Source organism: Triticum aestivum, chromosome 1D, assembly GCF_018294505.1.
Source record: "Triticum aestivum cultivar Chinese Spring chromosome 1D, IWGSC CS RefSeq v2.1, whole genome shotgun sequence".
NCBI classification, from domain to species: Eukaryota; Viridiplantae; Streptophyta; class Magnoliopsida; order Poales; family Poaceae; genus Triticum; species Triticum aestivum.
The window spans coordinates 63588818-63603046 of record NC_057796.1 but is presented as its reverse complement, the minus strand read 5'-3'; the positions used below and the strand labels follow the sequence as shown (position 1 = coordinate 63603046).

The 14229-nt window shown below is 41.0% G+C and overlaps 1 long non-coding RNA gene across 1 annotated transcript; it reads left to right on the top strand.

The window, feature by feature from the left end:
* Positions 1–230: 230 nt before the first annotated feature.
* Positions 231–1566, top strand: LOC123165321 (uncharacterized). Its single transcript, XR_006482931.1, has 3 exons — positions 231–555; positions 933–1015; positions 1113–1566. It is a non-coding gene; the product is annotated as an uncharacterized lncRNA (long non-coding RNA).
* Positions 1567–14229: the final 12663 nt, after the last annotated feature.

The following is a 14229-nucleotide window of genomic DNA, read 5'->3' as shown; positions in this document are numbered from 1 at the left end:
CTGTAACATGCATGTCATATTTATTGTTCAAAATGGTGATCAAAGACATCCTCAAAAAATATATTAGACCCTATATATTTGGATGGAGGGTGTACACTAATATAATTATATTCTAAACACTATGAAGACAAAAAGATCGAGAGCAGGAAGAAATAAAAGGACAGAGATTCCCCTCCTGAAAGCCAAGCTAAAAGGGGCCACACATATCCCCACCTCCAGGTCAAGGCAGGCCCTCTATACCAATCCATAAGATGTCCCACTACCCTTTGTTTTTCCAGTATAAATCTGTTCCGAGGCCTCAGGTGAGCAACAAGGAGATGAGCCTTCTCTACCACTAGTAGTAGTACTACTACATCTCCGAAGAATCTACAGAGATCTTCATCCCCAACTCGGCGGCAGGCAAGATCTAACGCACTATCCATTTCCTTTCCTCCTCTTAAGGCTGTTGTTCTTCATGATGAAGCCTCACTTTTTTACTGGATGTAGTAAGCTAGGTCGCGGATGCTCTTGATCCCTTGTATTTTCTCACCACTACGTATGTCTTGGATGTAAAATGTAAGTTTTTAAAGAGAGAAAGTTTATTAGTTATTTCTTGCCTATGTATAACTTTGACAACGTCCAGGTTTTTCCAAGTTCTAACCTCTATCTTTTCACAACAACAGAAGTATGTCTCAGAGATTAAGATAGTAAGCTGAAGATAAATGTTGTATCAGCTATTTCTTGTCTGCCAGATAAAAATTTGGCCATGCATGTCTTGTTCTTCAAAATTTCAACCCCTATGTCTTCTTGATGCTCTAGCACTAAATCATGCACCTTGCTAGTTCTGTATTTCCCCCCTTCTGTTTAACCCTTATCTTTCTTATAGTGGATCTTAACTGATGAGTTCATGAGCGACCATGTTGTAACATGTGCATTTGCTTGCATTCCTGCAGTGATCGTTTCCAAGATGGCCAGTGATGAGGATTCACTAGATGATCAAAACCCTAGATCTTGGACCGTTAGCAACACTAGTACTGTGAGTTAATGCTACCTTTACTTTCAGAAAGGAAAGAATGTACCATGCACCTAGCGTTTTGATGTTACTATTTATTATTTTTATTTTGATTTCTCAGATTAACAAGACGGAAGAAGCATCCAGCATGTTCTCGGTCCAGGATCATCACCCACAAAGAGCAGTAGTGAACTTTTTAAAGGATGACAATACCACCAAAACGATCCATGAGCAATGGCAAGCAAAAGCTAAGGTTGCCTCGTAGCCTATAAGCCGGTGTTATCCCGACTGAGCTTTCTATTATCCCTAAACTCTCCCATATGCCTCTAGTTAAATCATTTTCTGGCCACTTCTCATGCCAGAATTAATGTTCTTGACCTTGTAAGGCCTTTTCTTGACCTTGTAAGGCCCTCCCCTTACGTTTCTCGTGCCGCCGGGTGTCTCCAACCTCACACTTTCTCCCCCCTTCTATCCCTCCTGAGCTATCTCCATGCATATGTTGTCTAGCAATCTAGATGAGACATGAGAGATGATATTGGAATAAAAGTCTGTGGTAAATTAAGTTTTTATTCCCATGTGAGTGGTACTATATTTTATGGCCTGATTTGTCCCTACAAACACAAAATATAAGTGAACATATCGGTCAATCGCCTCTCATTTGAATATGGGTGTGTGTGATCTTGCAACTTGTGCAAAGGAACGGCTTTTCACACCTAGCTAATTGAGCTTTTAATTCTTGGGGTGATCATGTGTGAGCTTGCATATGCATGTGCGTTCCCATGGATGTATGCATTAGAGGAGACAGACTGCAGGTTATCTTTTGTCTTGTTTATCAGGGCATATCAGGCGCGCAACATATACATGCAGGCTTTTCTAATCTTCTCGGGGGAAATCATTGCATTGCATTGCATTACCTGCATTTACATGCAGGCTTTTCTAATCTTCCCGGGGGAAATCATTGCATTGCACTACGCCACTACCTGCATATAAATTCAGGCTTTCCTGCTGCAGGCTTTTGTCTCTCCACATGTGGCTGTCAAACCGCTCGTGTGACACCACCAAATCATGTAATCTGATATCGTATCCAAAATTTCAGGGACCGCCTATCTTGTCAGGTTCTCAAAATAAAAATAAAAATTCCACAGTAGTTAAAAATCTAAACCGTTGAATGAGGAATGGACGGCTGGATGGTCTTCTTCTTCCTCGAACGGTTTCCTCCCCACGTCCGAATCTGTTTGAACGCTCTAATTTGTTTGAAGAAAGACTCCTACGTCCTTCCAAGCGATGGGGCCACTGAAGGCCAACCTGGCACTTGAATGCCCACAGTTCGCGTACACACACATGCACACTATCACTATGTAACACCACTGGCACACGCTACCCTCGACGTGACACTTCCACTATTCCACGTAGCAAGCTTGCTGCATGCGCTGCGGTTCATGATCCATCTGGTCGTGCCGTCTACCAACTGATGGATGGCCGGATGGATGGATGGACGGACGAGCCGACGGGTCGGGATAGATTCCCCTGCCATGGCCCATGGCCGTCCATGCCGAGTTACAGTGTACTTTGCCATGGTTTTCGGCCCGTGCTCGTGAGTGTATGTACGTGTGTGCACACACACATCCGTCATTTCACACATGTGCATGGCAGGACATGTCATGCACGCACGTATGGTGCGCGTACTGTTTGCCCACCACGGTTGCCAAAAGTACACGAGTACTGGCTAGCAGCTAACCATACCTTCTCCTCCGTGCGTGTGGGCGTCTGGATTCTGTTGGTGTGAATTCTACTACTTCCCAAAGGAAGAGAAAATTACATCGATCGTCACGTGAAGTTTTTTTATGATAGTATGTGTCTCATTAATATAATGAAAGTCCAAGCAAGTAATCATTATTGAGCAAGTAATCATTATTGTTAAACTTGACTTTGAGAAAGCCTTTGATTTAATTGAACATGAGCTCATTTTGAATATCATGATGGCTACAGGCTTTGGCCAGAAATGGACTGGGTTGATAGAACACATCTTTGGTTTAGGAACTTTGGTTGTTTTGCTTAATGGCATGCCAGGGAAGATTTTTCACTCCAAAAGGGGGGTAAGGCAAGGTGATCCTCTCTCATCTTTGCTATTTACTCTTAGCTGCTGATCTTCTCCAATCCATTCTTAATGAAGCTATGAGGAACAACATCATGTCAGCTCCTCTGAGAAGCAACTCATGCCCTGATTTTCCAGTAGTGCAATATGCTGATGATACAATTCTGGCATTTCCTGCTGATATCACTCAAGTGAACCAGATCAGAAATCTCTTGCTGCACTTCATTGGACAAACTGGACTTAAAGTGAGTTATCACAAATCTGTAATCAATGCGAGTGATGCAAAGCTTGAAATCACTAAGAGCACTTTGGGATGTCAATTAGGCTCTTTCCCCTTCACTTACTTGGGATTGCCTCTTAGCAACCATAAACTAAAGATTGAAGATTTTACTGCCATGATGCAAAGAATAGAAAGAAGAATTTCAGGATGCTCAACCCTAATTTTCTATGATGCCAGATTGTAGCTTATCAAATCAGTATACTCCTCTCTACCAACCTATTTCATGTGTTCCTTGGCTTTGACCTTGGGTGTAGTACAGCAAATTAACAAGTATCTGAAACACTGTCTCTGGAGGAAATTTGGTTTTGAAGAAATGGGGACAACCATGATTGCTTGGGATTTAGTCTATAAGCCAAAAACTTAGGGAGGTCTAGGAGTACTGGATTTAGTTAATCAGAACAACTTTACTTCTCAAGAATCTTCATAAGTTTTTCAACAAGGAAAATCTTCCCTGGGTGAATCTTTTATGTGAAACATAGTACTCAAATGCACCACCCACTTGTAAAATTGAAGGGTCTTTCTGGTGGAGATCACTTTTAAAACTTATTCCTCTGCATAAGGAAATTGCTCGATGCATTGGATCAGGGAAGACAGTTCTTTTCTAGGAAGATGGCTGGAAAGGACAACCACTTGTAAATCAATACCTCGAGCTCCACTCTTATGCTATCCTCAACAACATATCGGTGGGATATGCGTAATGAACATGAGTTTGTTGATCGGTTTCATAGACCGTTGTCCTCTCAATCACACTCACAATTCAACTCCCTAAACCAGTCACTCGATCAACTTAATCTTTCTGATGGGAATGACTCCTAGTCATACACTTGGAGCAAGACTCAATATTCTTCTAGGCAAGTATACAAACACATCATGGGCAACTCTGACTCTCACTGTATCTTCAAGTGGTGATGGAAGTGTGCAAGTACAATTAGACACAAAATATTCTTCTGCCTTGCCCTTTATGACAAAATGAGTGCTAGGGGCCTACTTAAAGGAAATCTTTCACCATTCCCTCCTATAATTGCGCTCCGTGTAATGAAAACTGTGAGGAAAGTATTCTTCATCTCCTATGGGATTGCACATTCGCTCAACAAAGCTGGTTTACAATTTCACCAAGCAAAAAGAGAGACATTTCCTTCTATGATGAAGTGATGCTCCAGCACCAAACTCTTCCAAAGAACATTGCCATGGACATCATAATTTTTGGCTGTTGGAATATATGGATGCAAAGAAATGGGATATTATTCTAGAATGAGGTGTCAAGTGCCAGGTCTTGTAAGTACAAGTTGAAGCAAGATCTTATGCTGGTCAAGCACATGACCAAAGCTAAGAATCTAGATGCCCTAGATCAGTGGATTAGACATCTGTTTTGAGTAGCAGTCTCTAATTTATATCTTTCACATGTTAGAGAAAACTGGCATTGGTTAGTTGCAGATTTTTTCTGCATGTATTATGTTTGTAAAAAAATTTACTTATATAAATGAAAATATAACGTAGAACAATTGATCTACGGTTCAAGCTTAAAAAAAGTCAAGTTACAAGTCAGGTGTACATTGAAACGTGAAAAAATTAAAAAGACAACAGAATATTAGTCTTTGCACGAAGGACCATCAGTAAAGAAGTAAAAGCGAATCAAAACCGAAGAACCCTTGATCTTGACAGCAACGCACGTCACCCATCTCCGACACCAACGTAGCAACCACGAAAGAAAAAATTATGACGGATCACCTCTTCACCCGAGCTCGGCGCGACTCCATCGTAGATATCCAGCTTTCCATACCTCCAAAATGGCTTACCAAATACGAAACTATTGTCGTTGAAAGAATTTGACCGGTAGAACATCCCGAACACCCTATTGATGATCCACAAGTATAGGGGATCAATCATAGTCCTTTCGATAAGTAAGAGTATCGAACCCAACGATACGCAGAAGGAAATGATAAGCTGTTTTCAGCAAGGTATTCTCTACAAGTGCTGAAAGTAATAGTGATAGATAGTTTTGTAGAAAGATCATTCGTAACAAGTAACAAGTGAAAATAGTAGCAAAGGTGCAACAAGGTGGCCCAATCCTTTTCATAGCAAAGGACAAGCCAGAAAGTTCTCTTATATAAAGAAAAGCGCTCTCGAGGACACATGGAAATTGTAGTCACGTTCATCATGTTTAGTTGATTCGCGCTCGCTACTTACCCATCTACTATCAGCTATAGGACAAATTATACATGCTTCCAGAAGCTTTAATATTTCAGTTCTTTCCACATCCTTCATCTTAGGATTCAAACGGCGCTGGTGATCAACGACGGGTTTAGCATCAGGCTCCATATTAATCTTATGCTGACATAGAGTAGGACTAATGCCCTTAAGATCATCCAGAGTATATCCAATAGCAGCATGGTGCTTCCTCGGAGTTTTAAGTAATCTCTTTTCTTCATGTTCTGAAAGGTTAGCATTGATAATAACATGATATATCTTCTTTTCATCAAGATAATAAGCATATTTCAGAGTATCAGTTAATTTCTTTAATTCAAACACAGGATCACTCTTAGGTGGAAGAGGATCTCCAAGAGTTTCAACATGTAAATTATGTTTAAGGACAGGTGCTTGTTTAAATAATATCTCATCTATTTCATTTGTTTCACTCATATGTATATCATTCTCATGGCCTAGCAAATATTGTTCTAACGGATCAGTAGGAGGTAGAACAATAGAAGCAAGACCAATAATTTCATCTTTACTAGATAATTCTTACTCAGGTGGTTGTATACGAATCTTAGAGAAATTAAACTCATGAGATACATCACCAAACTTAACTGTAACCATTTCTTTAGCACAATCAATTTCAGCATTAACGGTATTGAAGAAAGGCCTGCCAAATAAAATGGGACAAAAATTATCTTGTTGTGAACCAAGTACTAATAAATTAGTGGGGTATTTGATCTTACCACACAAGACCTCAACATCTCTAATGATCCCAAGTGGTGAGATAATATCTCTATTTGCAAGCTTAATAGTAACATCAATGTCCTCAATCTCAGCAGGTGTGATATCATTCATAATTTCCTGATATAAAGTAAATGGACTAACACTCACACTAGCACCCATGTCACATAAACCATGATAGCAATGATCTCCAATTTTAACAGAAACAACATGCATGCCAAACTACTGGATTATTCTTATCTAACATGTCTTGTTCATTTCTAGAAGGTTTAGCAATTCTAGCAGCCTCATCACAGAAGTAAATAACATGCCCATCAATATTATCAACCAAGAGATCCATAACCATAGCAATATTAGGTTCCACACTTATTTGTTTAGAGGGTCTAGGTGTTCTAATATTACTTTTATTAACCATAATTGTAGCTTTAGCATGTTCCTTAATCCTAACAGGGAAAGGGGGTTTCTCAATATAAGCAATAGGCACAAGTGGATCAACATTATAGATAATTGTTTCATCTTTAACTATAGCAGGTTCCTCAAGTATTTCTTCAATAGGTGGGTGGGACTTAAACCAATTCTCCTTAGGGAGATCAACATGAGTAGAAAATGATTCACAAATGGAAGCTGCTAACTCAGAGTCAAGTCCATATTTAGTACTAAACTTATGAAAAGCATCAGTTTCCATGCAAGATTTAACACAATCAAACTCAAGTTTCATACCTGACTCTCTACCTTTGTCAGATTCCCAATCTTCAGAATTGTGTTTAATTCTTCCAAGAAGACCCCATTTTAATTCAGTAGTTTTCTTCATAAAGGAATCAATAGAAGAAGTATCGAACATTGATCGATCATTATGAAAAATTTGAGCATAAAAGTTTTGTATAATTATTTCTCTTGAGAGCTCATGATTGGGGCATGTGTGCATCATATATTTAAGCCTCCCCCAAGCTTGGGTGATACTCTATCCTTCACGAGGACAAACATTATATATATAATTCCGATCACGATGAACCAAAGGCATAGGATAGAACTTTCGGTGAAATTCCAATTTCAATCGTTTCCAATCCCATGTGCCAATATCATCCAATAGACTATACCATGTCAATGCCTTTCCCTCCAGAGTTAAAGGGAATACCCTCTTCTTAACTCCATCCTTGGATAAACCTTCAAGCTTAAACAATCCACAAATTTCATCCACATAGATTAAGTGCATATCAGGATGTACCGTTCCTCTCCATAAGGATCAACTAGCAGTTTCTCTAACATACCCGAAGGAATATCATGATAAATATTTTAAGTAGGTTCATGGGCAACTCTTATTGCTTCCGTCGAGGTGAAGATGCCCCAAACAAACCCCTGAAAGGATTATTTTCCATAGTGACAAGTGACAGAAAATTTCAGCACGTAATATAAATGTTTCCTTACCAAAGGCGCTTCACTCCCCGGCAACGGCGCCGGAAAAGAGTCTTGATGACCCACAAGTATAGGGGATCAATCGTAGTCCTTTCGATAAGTAAGAGTATCAAACCCAACGAGGAGCAGAAGGAAATGATAAGTGGTTTTCAGCAAGGTATTCTCTGCAAGTGCTGAAAGTAACAACGATAGATAGTTTTGTAGCAAGATAATTCATAACAAGTAACAAGTGAAAATAGTAGCAAAGTTGCAGCAAGGTGGCCCAATCCTTTTTATAGAAATTGACAAGGCGGAAAGTTCTCTTATATAAAGCAAAGTGCTCTGGAGGACACATGGGAATTGTCGTCTAGTCACGTCATCATGTTTAGTTGATTCACGTTCGCTACTTTGATAATTTGATATGTGGGTGGACCAGTGCTTGGGTGCTGTTCCTACTTGCACAAACAACCCACTTATGATTACCCCCTCTCGCAAGCATCCGCAACTACGAAAGAAGAATTAAGATAAATCTAACCATAGCATGAAACATATGGATCCAAATCAGCCCCTTACGAAATAAGCATACACTAGGGTTTAACCTTCTGTCATTCTAGTAACCCATCATCTACTTATTACTCCAAAATGCCTTCCCTTAGGCCCAAGTATGATGAAGTGTCATGTAGTTGGCGTTCACATGACACCACTAAAGGAAGCAACAACATACATATCATCAAAATATCGTACGAATACCAACATCACATGATTACATATAACAAGACTTCTCCCATGTCCTCAAGAACAAAAGTAACTACTCACAAATCATATTCATGTTCAAGATCAGAGGGGTATTGAATATGCTTGAGGATCTGAACATTTAATCTTCCACCAAATAAACCAACTAGCATCAACTACAATATGTAATCAACACTAATAGCAACCCATAGGTACCAATCTGAGGTTTTGGGACAAAGATTGAATACAAGAGATGAACTAGGGTTTGAGATGAGATGGTGTTGGTGAAGATGTTGATGAAGATTTGTCCTCCCACGATGAGAGGATCGTTGGTGATGTCGATGGCTTCGATTTTCCCCTCCTAGAGGGAAATTTCCTCGGCAGTATCGCTCCACCGGAGAGCAAAAGTGCTCTTGCCCATGTTCCACCTCGAGACGACGGTGCTTCGTCCAAAAGTCTTCTTCTTATTTTTTTCTAGGGTAAATGTCTTCATATAGCAAAAGATGGACACCGGAGGCCTGCCAGGGGGGGTCACAAGCTCACATGGCGCGCCCGGGGGGTAGTGCGTGCCCCTGAGCTTGTCGCTGCCTGGTGGCCCCCTCCTTTTATTTCTTCTGCCAATATTTTTTATATATTCCAAAATAATTCTCCGTAAATTTTCAGGTCATTTGGAGTTGTGTTGAATAGCTATCTCTATTGTAGTCTTTTCCGCTCCAGAATTCCAGCTGCCAGCAATCTCCCTCTTCATGTGGAACTTGCAAAATAAGAAAGAAAAGACATAGAATTACATCATAAAGTGAAATAATAATCCAAAAGACAATAAATAACAGTAAGAAAACATGATGCAAAATGGACGTATCACCCATTGAGCTCCAAACGTGTCACCCTCGCTCGACTAAAACATCGAAGGAAGAAACCATATCTTTCAGCCGCAAACCACATACCCAACACACAATCCACCATCTTCCAAATGCAGTCGAAGCATATCTCCGCCCTTGGACTACCTCCCAATCTCTGCGCTAGCATTGGAGCAAAAACATCATGGCAACGGCGGAGCCCGAGGACATAGGTGCACCACAAGGATGTGTTGCAGCCATGACATCTCTACTTGAGCAGACTAGATGTCAAATCCATCATTGACAGGAAAACGCCTCGTCAAAGAAAGATCTGTAGTTTCTTTGTTTTGCGTCGCCCTGAACTCACTAACGCATAAACATCCTCGAACTTGAGAAACACTACAATACGACACTTATACATGTGAATACATGACATCTACGGTCCTGTGTATAGTCCAGGTTACGCTAGAGTGCTGCCATGCCACCATGTGGTGTCGCCTTTTTGTGGAGAGGCCCCTAGCTTTTCTAGGTATTGACCACACTCCAACCTCATCATCGTTAACGTCAACCCATGCACACTCCCCGGATCCCACCTGTCAGCCAAAGGAGTGAGAGGATTACACATATAATCATGCATATAAGAGATCAAAAGAAGACTCAATATAATATTCATGGATATAGATGTGATCATAAACTCAAAGTTCATAGGATCCCAACAAACACACCGCAAAAAAGAGTTACATCAAATAGATCTCCAAGAGACCATCGTATTGAGAATCAGAAGAGAGAGAGGAAGCCATCTAGCTACTGCCTACAGACCCGTAGGTCTATGATGAACTACTCACGCATCATCGGAGAGGCACCAATGAGGATGATGAACCCCTCCGTGATGGTGTCTAGATTGGATCTCGTGGTTCTGGAACTTGCGGCGGCTAGAATTGTTTTTTGTCGACTCCCCTAGGGTTTCTGGAATATTTGAGGATTTATAGGGCAAAGAGGCGGTGCGGGAGGCCACCGAGGGGGGCACAATCCCCTTGGGCGCACCCAGGTGGGTTGTGCCCACCTCAGGCCTCCCCTCTGGTACTTCTTTGGCCCATGTTGTGTCTTCTGGTCCAAAAAAATTCTCCAAAAAGTTTCGCTGTGTTTGGACTCCGTTTGGTACTGATATTATCTGAAGTAAAAAACAAGCAAAAAACAACAATTGACACTGGGCACTACGTGAATAGGTTAGTCCCAAAAAATGATATAAAGTTGCTATAAAATGATTGTAAAACATCCAAGAATGATAATATAACAGCATGGAACAAGCAAAAATTATAGATACGTTGGAGACGTATCAACATTAAGGATAAAAAGATGGGGTTTATTCATATTAATTGGGTTCACTTTGTCTACATCATGTCATGTTGCCTAAGGCGTTACTCCGTTCTTTATGAACTTAATACTCTAGATGCATGCTGGATAGCGATCGATGTGTGAAGTAATAATAGTAGATGCAGGCAGGAGTCGGTCTACTTGTCTCGGACGTGATGCCTATATACATGATCATTGCCTTGAATATCATCATAGCTATGCGCTTTTCTATCAATTGCCCTACAATAATTTGTTTACCCACCATATGCTATGTTCAAGAGAGAAGCCTCTAGGTGAAAACTATGGCCCTCGGGTCTATCTTTATCATATATTAAAGGGTTTTTATCATTTATGCCACCAGTTGTGTCCCACTACTCAGTTTTGCCACTAGGATTTTCAACTGCTCAAAAGTGCCATCGCTTCGTTAGACACATGCTCAATAATGCCACTGGACACCATTATTGTGATCTCAAATCTCTTTTGCCATGTTATACTAACATAAATACCGATGGGCCAACATGCCAGCTCTCCCTCTATCTCACTACAATCAAGTGTTGGGCCCACTTGATCCCAACAACTTCTTATTTTCCTGTAAAATTATCTACTTGCTTACTCCTGACAAGTGGGGCCACACTTATCATTGTGAGATAGAGAGAACTGACATGTGGGTCTAGGCTTATTTTTGTCATATAATATGGTCAACAAGTTTGACGTGAAAATAACAATGTCTAATGGCATTTTTGAGCAAACATCTAACAAAACGATGACATTTTTTAGATACCTAATGGCATTATTGAGCAAGCATCTTACAGATCGATGGCATTTTTGAGTAGTTGAAACTTCTAATGGCAAAACTGAGTAGTGGGACACAACTAGTGACATAAATGATAAAAACCCTGTATTAAAATCCAAAAATACCTTACTGCAATTTATTTACTTTTATTTTATTTTGTGTTTTTGTTTATCTATCTATCACTACGAGATTTGATCCTTGCAATTAACCGCTGAGGGATTGACAACCCTTGTTTGCATTGGGTGCAAGTATTTGTTATTTTGTGTGTATGTGTTATTCACGAGGTCTTGCATGGTTCTCCTACTGGATTGATAACTTTGGTTCTTAACTGAGGGAAATACTTATTTCTATTGTACTACATCTGTTGGGAAACGTAGTATGTAATTTAAAAAAATCCTACGCTCACGCAAGATCTATCTAGGAGATGTATAGCAACGAGAGGGGGAGAGTGTGTCCAAGTACTCTCGTAGACCGAAAGCAGAAGCGTTTGACAACGCGGTTGATGTAGTCGAATTTCTTCTCGTTCCGACCGATCAAGCACCGAACGTACGACACCTCCGAGTTCTGCACACGTTTAGCTCGATGACGTCCCTCGAACTCTTGATCCAGCAAAGTGTCGAGGGAGAGTTTCGTCAGCACGACGGCGTGGTGACGGTGATGGTGAAGTGATCCGCGCAGGGCTTTGCCTAAGCACTACGACAATATGACCGGAGGCATAAACTATGGAGGGGGTGCCCCACACGCCTAGGAATCAACGTTGTGTGTTCTAGCGGTGCCCCCCTCGTATACATAGGTTGGAGGGGAGGAGAGGCAGCCAAGGGGGTGCCTCAAGTGGGAGGAATCCTACTTGGGTGCCTCCCAATTCAGCCTCCCCCTTCCATATTCATCCGAAGGGGAAGGAAGGAGGAGGGAGGAGAGAAGGAAGGGGGAGGCCGAATCCCTCCCCTTCCTTTCTCTCTTCTCCTCATTCCTTCCCCCCTATTTCGGCCTACATGGGGGCGCACCAGCCCCCTAGGGGCTGGTCTGTCCCCTTCTTGGCCCATTAGGCCCATGTAGTTGTCGGGGGGGGGGGGGGGTGCAAGGAACCCCTTCCGGTGACCCGATATGTACCCGGTACCCCCAGAACACTTCCGTTGTCCGAATATCATCGTCCTATATATGAATCATTACCTCTCGACCATTTCAAGACTCCTCGTCATGTCGATGATCTCATACGGGACCCCGAACAACATTCGGTCACCAAATCACATAACTCATATAATACAAAATCGTCATCGAACGTTAAGCGTGCGGACCATATGGGTTTGAGAACTATGTAGACATGACCGAGACACTTCTCCGGTCAGTAACCAACAGCAGAACCTGGATGCTCATATTGGTTCCCACATATTCTACGAAGATCTTTGTTGGTCGTACCTTAATGACAACATACGTTATTCCCTTTGTCATCGGTATGTTACTTGCCCGAGATTCGATCGTCGGTATCTTCATACCTAGTTCAATCTCGTTACGGGCAAGTCTCTTTACTCGTTCCGTAATACATCATCCCGCAACTAACTCATTAGTCACATTGCTTGCAAGGCTTATGATGTGCATTACCGAGAGGGCCCAAAGATACCTCTCCGATACTCGGAGTGACAAATCCTAATCTCGATCTATGTCAACCCAACAAACACCTTCGGAGATACCCGTAGAGCATCTTTATAATCACCCAGTTATATTACATTGTGACATTTGATAGAACACAATGTATTCCTCCGGTATCTAGGAGTTGCATAATCTCATAGTCAAAGGAATATGTACATGACATGAAGAAAGCAATAGCAATAAAACTTATCGATCATTATGCTTAGCTAACGGATGGGTCTTGTCCATCACATCATTCTCCTAATGATGTGATCTCGTTCATCAAATGACACACTACTAGGGAAAACCCTAGTAGTAGTGCTTGTTTTATAGCTAGTAGTAGCGCTGGTACCAACGCTACCACTAAGGCGCTACAGCTAACTAGTAGCAGTAGCGCTGGAAGGGGAGCGCTATCAAATGACACACTACTAGGGAAAACCCTAATAGTAGTGCTTGTTTTATAGCTAGTAGTAGCGCTGGTACCAACGCTACCACTAAGGCGCTACAGCTAACTAAGTAGCAGTAGCGGTTGTTCTAAAAAGCGCTGCTGCTGACTTTTCCTGTATTTTTAAAAATACAGCTTATTTTCGTTGTGTGGTTTTATATACAGTACTTTCATCATATGATTTTATGACCATGATTACTTATTATATATAACAGTGGGTGAAATGAATGTGGAGTAGATTCAAGTGGAGGCAACATGTGGTGCATGTCGAAAGTACTACTCTAATCCAAACTTGATCTAATTTGGATTAGTAGTACTTTCGATGTACACCACATGTTGGCTCCACTTGAATCTAATCCAGGTTCATTTCATCGACTGATATATATATATATATAATAAATCATCATGCTCATATAACAACTTAGCATCATGCATCATTGATCATAATAATAAATAACTCATCATTGGTATCATAATAACAAGTCATACTCATCATCATCGATCATACAACTTCTACTCGATACCACATCATCATCATAGTCATCTAACCAATCCTGCTTAGTTGTTCTTAGCACATGATCATGAGTATTATTAACTAGGACCTACTACCTTCTCTTAGGTAAAATAGCATAAAACAAGATAGGCCATGACTCGCCATTATGGAGAATGGGGATTATCCTGTCTCCAATTCTTTCCTTTCGCACAATGTTGCTTCCAAGTACCTCCTTACGACTGTCCATACATTTTTT